Source organism: Apteryx mantelli, chromosome 8 (assembly GCF_036417845.1).
Source record: "Apteryx mantelli isolate bAptMan1 chromosome 8, bAptMan1.hap1, whole genome shotgun sequence".
NCBI classification, from domain to species: domain Eukaryota; kingdom Metazoa; phylum Chordata; class Aves; order Apterygiformes; family Apterygidae; genus Apteryx; species Apteryx mantelli.
The window spans coordinates 9,458,621-9,471,136 of NC_089985.1; the positions used below are offsets into that span (position 1 = coordinate 9,458,621).

General features: G+C 46.7%; 1 protein-coding gene across 1 annotated transcript in view; it reads right to left on the reverse strand.

Moving 5' to 3' along the window:
- Positions 1-12,516, reverse strand: part of RC3H1 (ring finger and CCCH-type domains 1) — a 77,802-nt gene that overhangs the window by 5,758 nt on the left and 59,528 nt on the right. The gene's annotated exons all lie outside the window — the stretch shown is intronic.

Below are 12,516 nucleotides of genomic sequence, written 5' to 3' on the forward strand. Positions count from 1 at the left end.
AAGCGGGACTTGCACATCCCGTTGGCCGCAACGGCAAGGCCGGAGCAGCCATCCCGGGGCCGGCAACGCGGCAGGCGGGACCGTCTGCTTCCCGGCTCTGCGACGCCCCATCCGTGACACCGCACGGGGCTCGTCCGCACGTCCCACAGGAGGAAGCTCACGGAGACCCACCTCCGCACCGGCTCGGGAAACGCGGATGGCAGAGGGCTGGCAGCTCGCCCGAGACTTGCCGCCATGGAAAGCTTCCTCAGGGATGTGTCCGGCTCAGGTCTCCCCGGCCCTGCCGCGCTCGTCGCCACCGCAGCCAAGCGCTGCCACGGGAAGCAAGTGTCAGCCCGAGCTCCCGGCCGCCGTTCCCGCTCAGGCTCCGTCAGCTCGGAGGAGGCGCGGGCTTCGCCACCCGAACCCCTGAGGCTTGGCGCTGAGGCCCAGAAGCCCCCGTCGCCGCTTCGCCGTCAGGCGGCGGCGCTCGGGTGCTCCTTTCCCCACTCCGGGGCCGGCACGAGCCTGGGCGCCGAGCGCTTCCCTCCTGGAAGGGCCCCAGGAGCACTGCAGCATCGCCACCGCCCCCGGAGGGTCACCGGCGGGGAAGAAAGCAAGAACCGGGAAGGGTGGTTTCTTCCGCTTTACCCACGTAAGCGGACTAGAAAGCCAAGAAACAAGTTGCCGATTCGGCTCAAAGCCGGACGGCTCCAGGGAAGCACGGAGAAACGCCGCCGTCCTCCCCGCCGGCGCGGGCGCTTCCCAGCCCGCCTCGCCCCGTCACCGCTCGCGACGGGGGGGCAGCGCTGCCTCAGCGGGCTGCCAAAAAGCCCGGCAAGCGCCGACTCGCTCGAGCCATCCCGAGCTCGACTGGGGCTCCCGGGAAGAAAAGCTTTCTCCTCGCAGCCCCAAAGCAGGCCGGCAAGGCCGACCCTGCCCTTCCGCGGCCAGGCACGCGAGCCACCATCGCTCGGGACGGCCCGGCCTGGGCCCCGTGGTGCAGCGATGCGCCACGAAGCGTCGCTGCGGCTGGGGGACCCGCGAGGCACGTAAGCGCTTCGGCAGCGGCTAAAATCCACGGGGTCCTGCAGAGGGAAGTGAACCCGTGACAAGGCATCAGGGCGGGAAATATTAGTGGAAACGGCTTCTCTTACCTGCCCCCGCGGCTCAAATCCGCTTTTAGGACGGAAAGGCAAGCTGTTAGAGGACCGGCGGTCTCGCTTTAGGTCCGCGCGCGCCCAAGCCGGCTCCGCCGCCGAAGTGCCGGGCTCGCGCAGCGCTCGGACGAAAGCAAGGCAGGGTGGGAGGGCTGCGGGGCGCCGAGGTCGAAGGCTGACGACCGGCTGCAGCAGGTTAAGCAAAGAGCAGAGCAATGTTTGGTTTGAAAGAGGTTTTAAAGTTCAATCTGACAAGGGAAAGTTTGGCCACCTACCCCATGCAAGCGCCAGGCGCCTTCGTTTCTTGCCACGAAAAAATTAAGCAGCCCTACTATGAAAAACCAAAGCAACCCCCCAAAACTTTCAAGCGTTCAGATAAAACCTGAGATTTGCCAACACCTTACGTCCCCACGCTTTGGTATAGCTCAAGAAAACGCCATCAGCACCACCTCTTCTGGCCTCAGCGCCCGCGCCAGCGAGGGCTAGAGTTAAAAGCGAACGGAGAGCGTGGAAGGGGATGAACGGGCAAGGCGGAGGGCGACGTGCCCTGCTGCCCAGCTCGGCTCTCGCGGGAGCCGCTCCGGAGCCACGAGTGCCTCCGCCCAAGAGAAGCATCATTCTGGCCCCCATCACGCATCCCTTTGATAGCTGGCGCTATCTTCATCGAAAGCGAGCATAACCCCCCCGCGTCCCCCAGAATCACACGTAAGCGCCTGCGCCATAGGTTTGCTTCCTGCAAAGCACCCGTCAGGCCGGACCCGCAGCACGAGGCCGGTGCACGCTCTGCGCGTTCGCGCTTTAAATGCCTCCGCAGGAGGTAAAACACGTCCCACGAGAGAGGACTTCGCGCACATCATTACCTGTTGGGGGGGGGGGGGGGGCTCCAGGCGGCTGCCACCTTAATCTTCCAAGGCAGTAGGCAGCCCTGCGGGTCCCGGCGCCTCCAGGGGGAGCGAGGGCTTCCCGCGGAGAGAAGCGGGCAGGCGCCCAAGCCCAGGCTGCCAGCCCCCAGGGTTCAGAGAAAGCTAAACGCAGCGCAGAAGAGCAAACACCTCTTATTCTGCACATCCCCAATATCTGAACCTAACGTGAATAAACTCTTAGCGGCGTGACAAAGTACATTGGCATCGCAATTGCATACTCACTTTCCCTATAACAAAGGCCAACTGCCTAATTAATGGCAATTAACACAGCGAGTTTAATTCCAGAATCCAGACTGCAGGCAAGCTCTCCCCCCGCTCCCTTTTCCCTCCCTCTAAATATTCCAAAAATTCAATGTAGGGCTGAAGGGATCTGTAAACTGCCCAAACCAGAGCCTGACACATACTGCACTCAGAAACGATGCACGTGGCAATTCGTGGCACAGCACTCCCGCCTGGGCAGATCTGCACCGAAGGAAGCATCCAAAATGACAAGTGCGGTAATGAAAAGTATGAGCTGCCTTGCTTGCTTTCGTGGGGCGACCGCTCTTCTCCCAGAGCTGCTTTCGCAGACTCCAAGGGGCAGATGGGTCTGTGCTCTGAACCGGTACCTGCTGCTGCTGCTCGAAGCCTTCAAGTGCCAAAGCTCGGCACCCGGCAGCTTCGGGCAGGAGGAATGAGCCATCACGCTTCATTTTTATCATCATGCTTGCAAGGCCTCCAGAATTGCCTCTTTTCTGGAGTAGCCGGGAAGAAAGCAGCACTTAGGAGCTGTAAGAGGCTATCTTGGTATCTATACCCCGTCGGTCCTGCAGCTACCATCTGTTTGAACCCAGCCTCCCGTCCATCCCATTAAAAAAGAATAATAATGAAAATCTAAGGTTCCTGACGGTTCTCATAGTTCAGAACAGCCGCTGCTCCCTTCCAAGGAGATCAGAGTCTCCACAACACTAAGATTTTCTTTGAAAGCCAAACACTTGACAGAAATGCTGCGTTTTTTCCTCCAGGAGAGTACCTGAGCGCCCTGGGGCCCTCAGGCTGGTGGGTAAAACAGGAAAAAACCCATCACCAACAAAAAAATTCAGTTTTCTGCCGCACTTCTCTTTAAATGCAGTTCTCTGCGTAAGAGCCGAATGCTCCAAGGCTCCCAGCGGGAGAGGACAGCTGGTGGAAGCGCGAGGGCCCAACGGCCATCCCGACAAAACGGGCATCAGGATCGGCTCCCCAGGCCGAGGCTGCTCCTGCGCCGGCATGGGAAGAGCTACGGCGCTTGGAGAAGGAGCAGCTTATTCCTTATCGGAAGCTGTTTGACCAGCCCCGTATTCGTAGCCACCTGAGGACTTGCTAAAGCCCACGCGAGGGGGGACCAGCCTTCACGCGGCTTCTCCGCGGAGACACTTGGCATCTCGGCGACTCCAGCACGTGCACCCTGGTCTCCGCTCGAGAGACTCTCCTCACGCAAGATTTAGAAGAATGCGCATTCAGCCCAGACAGCAAATGAGAGATATTTCAACGTGTTCTCCATTAATTTATCATTTAATACAAATGCTGACAGAAAAGCAGGTAAGACCTTGCAGACACTTCCATCTATTTACAAACCAAGTAGTGAATCGCTTCCTTTCTACTCATTATTTTTTTTGTTTAACCTGCACCTCAGAGGACCCTTAGACGCAATGTGGAAGCCAGGTGAGACCAAGGCAGCTTCAAGAGGGAGAAAAGCAAGGTGAAGTGGAAACAGCATTTCAACATATGGCTTTTCCTATATAACCACCATGCATGCACAACAGCTCTTCACTTTGTTGCTCTTTAAGACAAAAGCGACGCTTTTGGCTCTGTAGCTCTAAAAAGGAAATAAGAAGAGGGACACTGACTTTCCGATCCCAGGATTCTCCTGTCTTTTGCATCCTTCAATCTTCTTCCCACTTCTGCACAACATCTACAAGGCTTCTCTTTTAAAATGTATATCGGAGGAGTAAAACCACAGGGAGTTGGATATAGTGAACTCTTGTCTTCTCCTTTTTGTCTCCTCTTCCAAAAGGCAGTGAAGCACCCGAGCTCTCAGGGAGAGATACCTCAGCGCCTCGTGTGCCTCCCCCTGCGCGTCCAGGACCTCCCTACTCCCCTGGCCTTGCAAAGACTGCCGTTTAGGGAACTCTTTTCACACGCTGTCTTTAATCTCTACGCCTATTAAAAATGTTGTGCTAGTTATAGACCGTAACTATCCCCAGGATCAACCCAATGCAGAGCCAGCCCTCCCCGTGAGGCTCGAGATTTTTTTTTTTTTTTTGATGGGCAGAGAAGCAGGAAAGGAAGAAACCGAAGGAAGGAGAAGAAAAGCAAGAGACAAACTAGTTCCGCAAACAAAGAGAAACAATGACATTTTGTTTAGCACTGATTTATGAGAACACCAGACAAGGAATTTCACTTACCCAAAATCCTAAATAAGTTCAAGAAATAGTTCATAACCTGACTCAACAAATCTCATGGTCTCCTTTATTAACCTAGACTATCCTTTTTTTATTTTATTTTATTTTTTTGTTAAATATACCTCTGCAGGGCACAATCACATACAATCAATACGATTGGAAAAATTACATGAGCTCTATCCCAAGCATATATGCACCAATGTTAAAAAGTTATTAAAAAAAACAAACCAAAACAAATAAAATAAACTCCACCCAAAAAGGTGATAATGACTGCAGAATGTCTCGGGGAGACTTGTATGACACTAACAAGATCAAAGTAAACTAGGCTTACAAAAACAGGGGAAAAAAACCATCTATAGAGAAATCCCACAACTGGAAGTAGGTGATTTCAAAGGGGGGTGGGGGGTGGGAGCGGTCACACAGAAAATCCCACAGAAGTCTTTCTCCCTCCTCCCGCACATGCCTTGCCTCTCCTCTTCCTCCCCATAGCAATGAATACGATGGGGAAAGAGCTCTTGACACTGAGCTACCAGCTACAGAAAATCCGGAAAAATAACTCGAGCTACAGCACAGTCGCTAAGCCGACGTCAAGGAAAGCTCCTCTTAGCAGAGAGGCTGCTGCGACAGCGAGCAGAGGCCAAAGGGGTAACGGGGACTCCTTAAAGCCAGAAGAACAGTCGTGTGCTGCGTTACGTTTGCCCGTGTTAGAGCCGCTCCGCTCAGGAGAGGCTGCAGGTTAAAGGTACCAGTTGCGAACGGGGCAGCAGCTGTGATCATGAGGGGGTTTCTTCTGCCTCACGTTGCTTTATACGTGTATAAAATGCTGCTGCCAAATCTCATTAAAAAAGCTAGAAATAAAGAGGTCAGTGCACACGTCCAGTTGTGGGATCCATGCAGTACACAATCTGGTTTGGATGCCAAAGACTTGTGAGTACTGTCTGCCACAGAATTATTAATAAAGCCATTTAACATTACAAAGAAGCAAGCAATTTCTTAAACATCAAATACTCCACAAGATTTGCTTTTTTTCCTTACAGATATATTTTTGCCCTACACGTTTCATATGTAATTCCATCATACCTAATGCTTATTTTCACAGATACCGCCTCACCCGTTGTGGCATCTTCCCCAGGATCATACTTTTAAACTGAAGTTGTATTGCGTTTTCCTAAGATTTTCAGATGCAATAATCAGTTGTTTCCCAGAATATGAGAACATCCAACCACGTATATCCACAGATACTCACTTTGCTGGATGAAGCAAGACTCTCCAAATTTCCCAAATGCTGAACATTTGGCAATTTGCACTAAAATCATACACAAACTCACTGGAATTGCAAAGACTGTGCCTCTCAAAGACCAGCTAATTAAAGTTACTAAGCTACAGGCATCTAAATGTGATTATTATAGTCACATATTTTAAGCTTCAAAGAACTGGGATGCTCCTGAGGCAGCAAGGATAAAGATGAAGCCAAATTCCCACACGCTCCTTTTATTGGGAAATTTCAGAAAAAGCTGCACCCTTCCTTACCATAGCGTTCAGAGGGTTTCCATGGCATGATGTTACACTTGCCATTGAGACGAAGGAGAAAAAAAAAATAATAATAATAAAAAAGTTTTAAACTACATTTGCTCTCCTTTCCTTTCCCAGGCTGTATCAGCATTTCCAAGGCTGCGTCTGTATCACAAGAACTGCCTCCAAGACTGCGACAACACTAGGCAGTTCTGCTTCTCCTGCACAAGAGTAAAGACCAAAGGCAAATATTGCCCGCGCAAGGAGACCGTGCTGGGATAACGTCTCCCCCAACAGCTGACCTGCACTGAGCAACCTGGACTTGCTGACCCATCTTCGGCCTCTTTCTCCTTCCTGACGTTTCAGCAAAAAGCAAGCTTGTGCTAACAGTGCAATACGGAAAAAAAGACTCCCCAGTTAAGTTCCCACATTTCAGGTACTTGATCTGAGAACAAATCCGTTAGCGCCACACAGTCTCTACGCTCCCATGCTGCAGGTGACAGCCATCGGTTTTTTTTTTTTTTTTTTTTTTAAATTAGCACCAATGCTACATCCAAAAGGTGGCTCAGAACAGCTGTCTCACTTTCCTCAAAAGTTCAGAGTTTACATTTATTCAAGGAAGGCAAACATTTCTCCAGTTCCATGTCTAAATTACAACTTTAAAAGACACAAGTACTTTGCTTCCTTTTTTTCCTTGTCCAAGGAAACCACTTCACTGTGTTACAAAAAAATTACACTGCTGACCCACTTTTTTTTTTTTTTTTTTTTAAATCAGTGCTACCGACATTAGATGGGATAGGATGGAAAGTGTGTGTTTTGGAGATGGGAACCATGAGGACAAAATCTGAACACGAAGGTGAAATCATGCCACAGGCAGTCTTGCTCTGCGTTCATTCTGACTACTCTAGGACTATAAATACTGCAGCATACGCACACAAACCCACACACTGCTTTTACGGTACCAATTTTTTCCCCTTTATTGAGCAGAGAAAATGAGTTGGCGGTCCTGCTGTTGAGCCTCCTGATTTTTAGCACTGAATTTCTTGGACCATACAAGTGGTCTGAAATGGCTACTCAACTAAATATACCTTTTGTTGGGGTTCTGCAGAAAACTGTCCTGTAGTCTGGGTCATTATTGTTTAGACTTATAAATAAACGGAAATGCCAAAAAGCTGAGGGTTTATGTTACTTTTGCAGATTTCTCTGAACCTTAAAATAATATTCTGCAAGAGTTTAAGTTAGATCAAGGATGGGAAATGTAAGCAATTTTGTTGTATTGTCAATGCAAAGCCTCACTCCTAGTCCTTTCCAATATAGGATTTGCCCCACTTTACTCGATTCTTGCTCTCAGACGATGTCATCATACAAGTGTGCTTCTTCCACATCTAATTTAATGTAAAGCCACAGTTTGACAAGTCTTTTCAGTTCCAATGGGCTTAAAAGTCAAAAGAGTCACATTTGCAACACAGATTTATCTTTTACTATAACTGAAGAAGTTTTAAATCAGTATTCAAGTCAATTTAGATTGAAACACTTACACACAAGGCTTCTTTGATTATATAAATTTCTAAGTTTCTTCTCCCTCTCTAAATGAGCTGCTTCATCAGCCGGGAGAGCGCACGAGAGAACGAAAACATGTTAGCATACTCCAGATACATCTCAATACATTGCAAGTTTTATGACTCAACAGAATGATTTTCCACCATTCAATGCACGGATAAGGCTTGACAATCATTAACTTCCGTAAGTTTCTATCAGGATAATACAGTCAACTCACAAAACCCTACAAAGATTTGACAATTGAAACGGCTACACCAGGAAAAAAAAAAAAGTGTAAAGCACAAGTCTTTGGCTCTCCTTTAAAGAAAAACAGCAGTTTACCATGTTTATACAGATCCCCCGTTTGCCTACCAGTAGGGGCAATATCACATTTGTGCATCACTGAGTAATAACACCATTAGAAAAGGCAACTTCACAGAAGTTATTGGCTAAGCGAATTCATTTGAATGCTCTGTTTTGAGGCAGCAAGCTGTCACTGTTACACAACCAGGGAGGGCGAGTGGGCAAGCCACAGAAGGAGAGAAAGGAAGGTATGGACAAACGGGAGGGAATAAAGCTCCGAAGAAACCAGACAGAAGAGAAACTGAGAAGAAAGGGGATAGATAACAGTGCTGCAAGTCTGAAAGGTGCTCAGAGCTAAAAGCAAAGTCCTACTCTACAATGCGACAGGATATGATAGTATAAGAAAAGGGTGGAAGAAAAAGCATAGATTTCTTCTATCGAGAAAGACAACGAGGTCACAGGAAAGGAAGAAGGGGGATGTCTACAGAGGAAGAAGGAAAACAACACAGCAGAACTAAATGTTATTTCTACACCAACTGAACCACTGTTTGACTTTCTAAAGCCTAGCCTACTACTTGAAGCTTCCCATTTTTAGGGTTTTGTCCGTTGCTGGGGCTGAAACCCTGCCATCAGTAAGTGTTCAAAGATGTCCACGGCATTAAGAAACCGAACCTACCTACTGAATGATGCAGCAGTGCCCTGATGCCATTGCAATACTGTCTCTGCTTGCCTGAGTAGAGGGAAGGGACCAGCCAATTTTTAGCTGGGACCAATTTCACTGAAGTGGATGCTATTCCTGTACAACCGGGGCAATGACAGGATATAGGAATGAATGTAGCAGTATACAGAGTTGCTCCAGAAAGTTTCATTCTCCGGTAACCTGCTATAGCCATCAGTGCTTCCACTATTTGTGGAGCTATCTGTTCTCTGACTTCTGCTAGCATGGTTTTCCACAAAAAGTGGAAATTTTAGGTGCAACTTCCATACAGACTTAAAAGCATGCATCGTAGTTTGTTATTTGGATTTGTTTAATCAACTAAACTTCTCTAAAGATATAGGGAAAGGGCAAAAGGGGGGGGGGGGAACAAAGCCAAAAATCAATATTGTCCGTAGATATTAAACAAAAACTATTTAACAAGCCAAACTACAATACTGTGCAAACAGGACATTCACCTGGACACACTGATCACAACAAGGACACTACGCACAAAGTACAGCATGGAGAAAGCTGGACAAAGGAGAAAAAAAACACATTGGTAAGGTCTCCTTTTTAATCCACAGCTTTTGGAAGCATTCACCATACGTAGGCCAGCAAAGGAAATCTGAATAGCTCTTAATGTAGAATTCCTCCCAGAAGGAAAAGCTGGCAGGGGGGAGTAATTTCAGATCTGGAAAGGAAATTAGCTGACAGAAGTAATAACAGGTACAATCTTTTGCCCCTCCAGATTTTCTTTCTAGTGCTGAAAAATAAATCTAGAGTTTCAGACCTACCATAACCGTCTCTGAAAATTTAATTTACCCGAAGAAAGGCAAGAACATCTACATTCTGGGATTGTCCTCCTAAATTAGAATATTGCACTAATTATCTCAACTAAAATGAGCTTCCTGTGTTAAGACAGACACAGCAGGAAGACGTAAACTAAGTAAAAACCATGAAGAGAAGGCTGACCTGATGGTGGTGCTCTGCACTTAAGGAAGGGAGAACACAGCACGGGGTCCTGGGTCAGTTCACTTGTGAGCATGCTGCCGGGGAACACGCTAAAAACCATCATGCCCTACGTGGAGAAGGGAGGAACAGACCTGACAGGCTCTAAACTGCATCAGCCTAGTTCTTCTCAGCTCGAAGGAGAGCAGCTGTAATGCTAGGTCTCAAGTAGGAGATATGGATGGATGGGGGTGGGGCGGAGATGAAGCTACTCTAGCGCAAAGATGACTCTCTGCCAAAAATTAAGAGGAAAAGAAAATAAATAAGCTTCAAAACTACTTCTCTTGGCAGTTCAGAGGCCAAAGTTGGACTAAGAGTGAAATAAACCTGCGTGAGGACGTATGGAGGATGCGGGTGCGTGCTGAAAAATGCCTTTATCTTCATTCAGTGCTTCTACCTCCCAGACATTTGATCACAACAGCTGCGCTCATGCGAAAAAATTCTTAAAACATACCCAATATATATACAGATATAACTATGTATATATGTATATATATATTTATATATAAATTTTTATTTAAATAAAAAAGAAAGCTCGAATCCCAAGCCAATATGTGTATCAAATCCTTGACCAGCCAGGTCTGTAGGGCATAATCAAATTCAATGTGAAATATTATATAAACGCGGTGCCTTGACTGGGCAAATTAAATAATTGCTACTCAAAAGAGTCTTCTGTTTGGACTCTCCTACTGGTAGGCAATAGTGGGACTGTATCCCCTCCCACCCCCCATTTTGTTTTATTTAACAGTATGATGAATGCAAAGCTTAGCCCAAGGTTGCTATGACCTCAGCAGGAGTTAAGGTTAAGGAAAAAACTAAAAACCAAGAAAAATTATTAACTCTTGCTTTACCCAACCAAAGCAATGCAGTAATTTATTACATAACCAGTGCTTTCTGATTTAGTAGTCTAATCCAGAAAGAAAAATGAGAATGGGCCAAGAAGGTGTAGAGAGAGCAGCACTTAAAAAAAAAAAAAAAAAATCTCCACAGAATTCTTCATTTAGAGGGCCTCACCCCAGTGCACGTAGAAACAGTCCAAAAAGTGTGCAGCAAGAACAAAATCTTTTTCACTTTAACTTTTTAAGAAAAGAGATCTAGAGAGACTTACAGCTTCCATAACTTTTGCTTACAAAGCCTCTACTTGGAGAAGCAGCACATTAGATTTATCAAGCAAAATTTGGCTTTCAGTACTTCTGACCACTTCTGCCAGGATCAGTGCTGTGACTTAAGTGGTGGTTTTGATGCAACTTTCCTCCCATGAAACAGAATCACTGGCTTCGGGAAGGATTCAGTGCGGCGGGGACAGACACGCTGCAAGAGCGGCGGTTTGCTTCTGAGGCAGCCAATTCTGACAAACACACACCTTGAACAGTGCCGCCTTTCAGAAAGGAAACTTTTCCTCTATTTCCTCACTTTCTCCTCTGGTTTTGTCAGATTACCTCTGTTGATGCACACAAATCAAAGGTGCTTGTTTCCTTCAGAAAAAGGCCTTCAATAGCATCACAATTAAATAACTATCAATCAGTGAACAAGAAGTAAGAAGGAAAAAAAAATCAGCTTATAGCAGAAATTATGATGGTTTTAATAACAATATAACAGCAATGAAGAAAAAAACAAATGGCAAGAGCTGCTGAGAGGAAGGCACACATGAAAGAACTGTTTCAAAAGGCAGAGAGCTTAGTAAGTCCCATTGCATCGACTTAATTGTATGGACTTTGCATAAGGTTGTTTTAAAGGCATGGCAAGGAAAAAAAAAAAACCCCAACACTGGACAAACTAACATGGTTCAGCAAGCTCATCTACAGTTAATGTCCAGCAACTGCATGTGCTTGGGGTCTCTCTACTTTGTTTCTAGAGAGCCTGCCTTGGTCATGCTGCACAGTCTTTGCTAGTTAGCTAAGCCTCTCCACCATAAGCTCCAGCTCACCAGCTTCAGAAACACCCATGTTTGGACTACCATTAGTCTGCACTCTGCCAGCTTCTTTAGTCCCAGCAGAAAATAGGTCAGCAACTTTCAAATAAAATAACATACACGTGTTGGACAATTTTTTTGTTATCCATTTTAATCACACGTGCTGTGCTGGGGCATATACTATGCACTGTACCTGTTGCACTAAAAAAGATTCTGCCACTTGCAGTGTAAGCTTAAATTATTTAAGCAAAAAGATGTCGTATACAAGTTACAGTTCAGTTCTTAGCCACAAAGGGAGGAACTGTTTTAAGAATGAAATTTGCTGCACATCTTTTGACACTACAGTTCATAGCTACTCTCCAACCCTCCTTCCTTGTTCCCTTTTGAATCATACAAGGAAGCAGCCAGGTTGCTTTAATTTTTGAGAAATGAAGGTGATTTAAAAAAAAAAAAATTATGCACTGGGTATGTAATAATACCAAAATAAAAGAAAAAACCTACTTCATTAAGATCATACAATTAATCAAACAGAGTATATATATATAATATCTTTTTTTTTTAAGCCCTGGGATCCAAGGCGTCCAAAGTTATTAAAATAAAGTTCATTCACAGAACAAAAACAAATTTAATTTGAATCGCTTGCAGATACTGCTAATTTTCATTTTTTTAATTAAAAAATGCGTTAATGTGAACTATGTGCAGGATTTGTTTCTAGTAGTTGTGTTTGTGCACATTGCCTCTGGACCTGCTGCTCTGCTACTGCTGTTGCTCCTGGGTTTCTCCAATCACCCCTGGAAAAAAACGCGATGGAAGCTAACACCACCCCAGCAAAAGAAACTCTGGGGTATGCTGGCCTCACTTCAAGGAGCAGACGTGGGTGTAACTCCCGCTCTTTGGGAGTCGTGGTTGTCTCCTCCGCCCTCCGGGTCCTCCGACAGGCTCAGAGATGCTGTCTTGTTCGACAGGAGGCCGATGTTCTCTTGTGTCAAGGGTGATCCGTTTGGAACATCACTGCTGAAAGACAGTTGTCAGGACAAGAGGTGGGGGGGGGGGGGAAGAG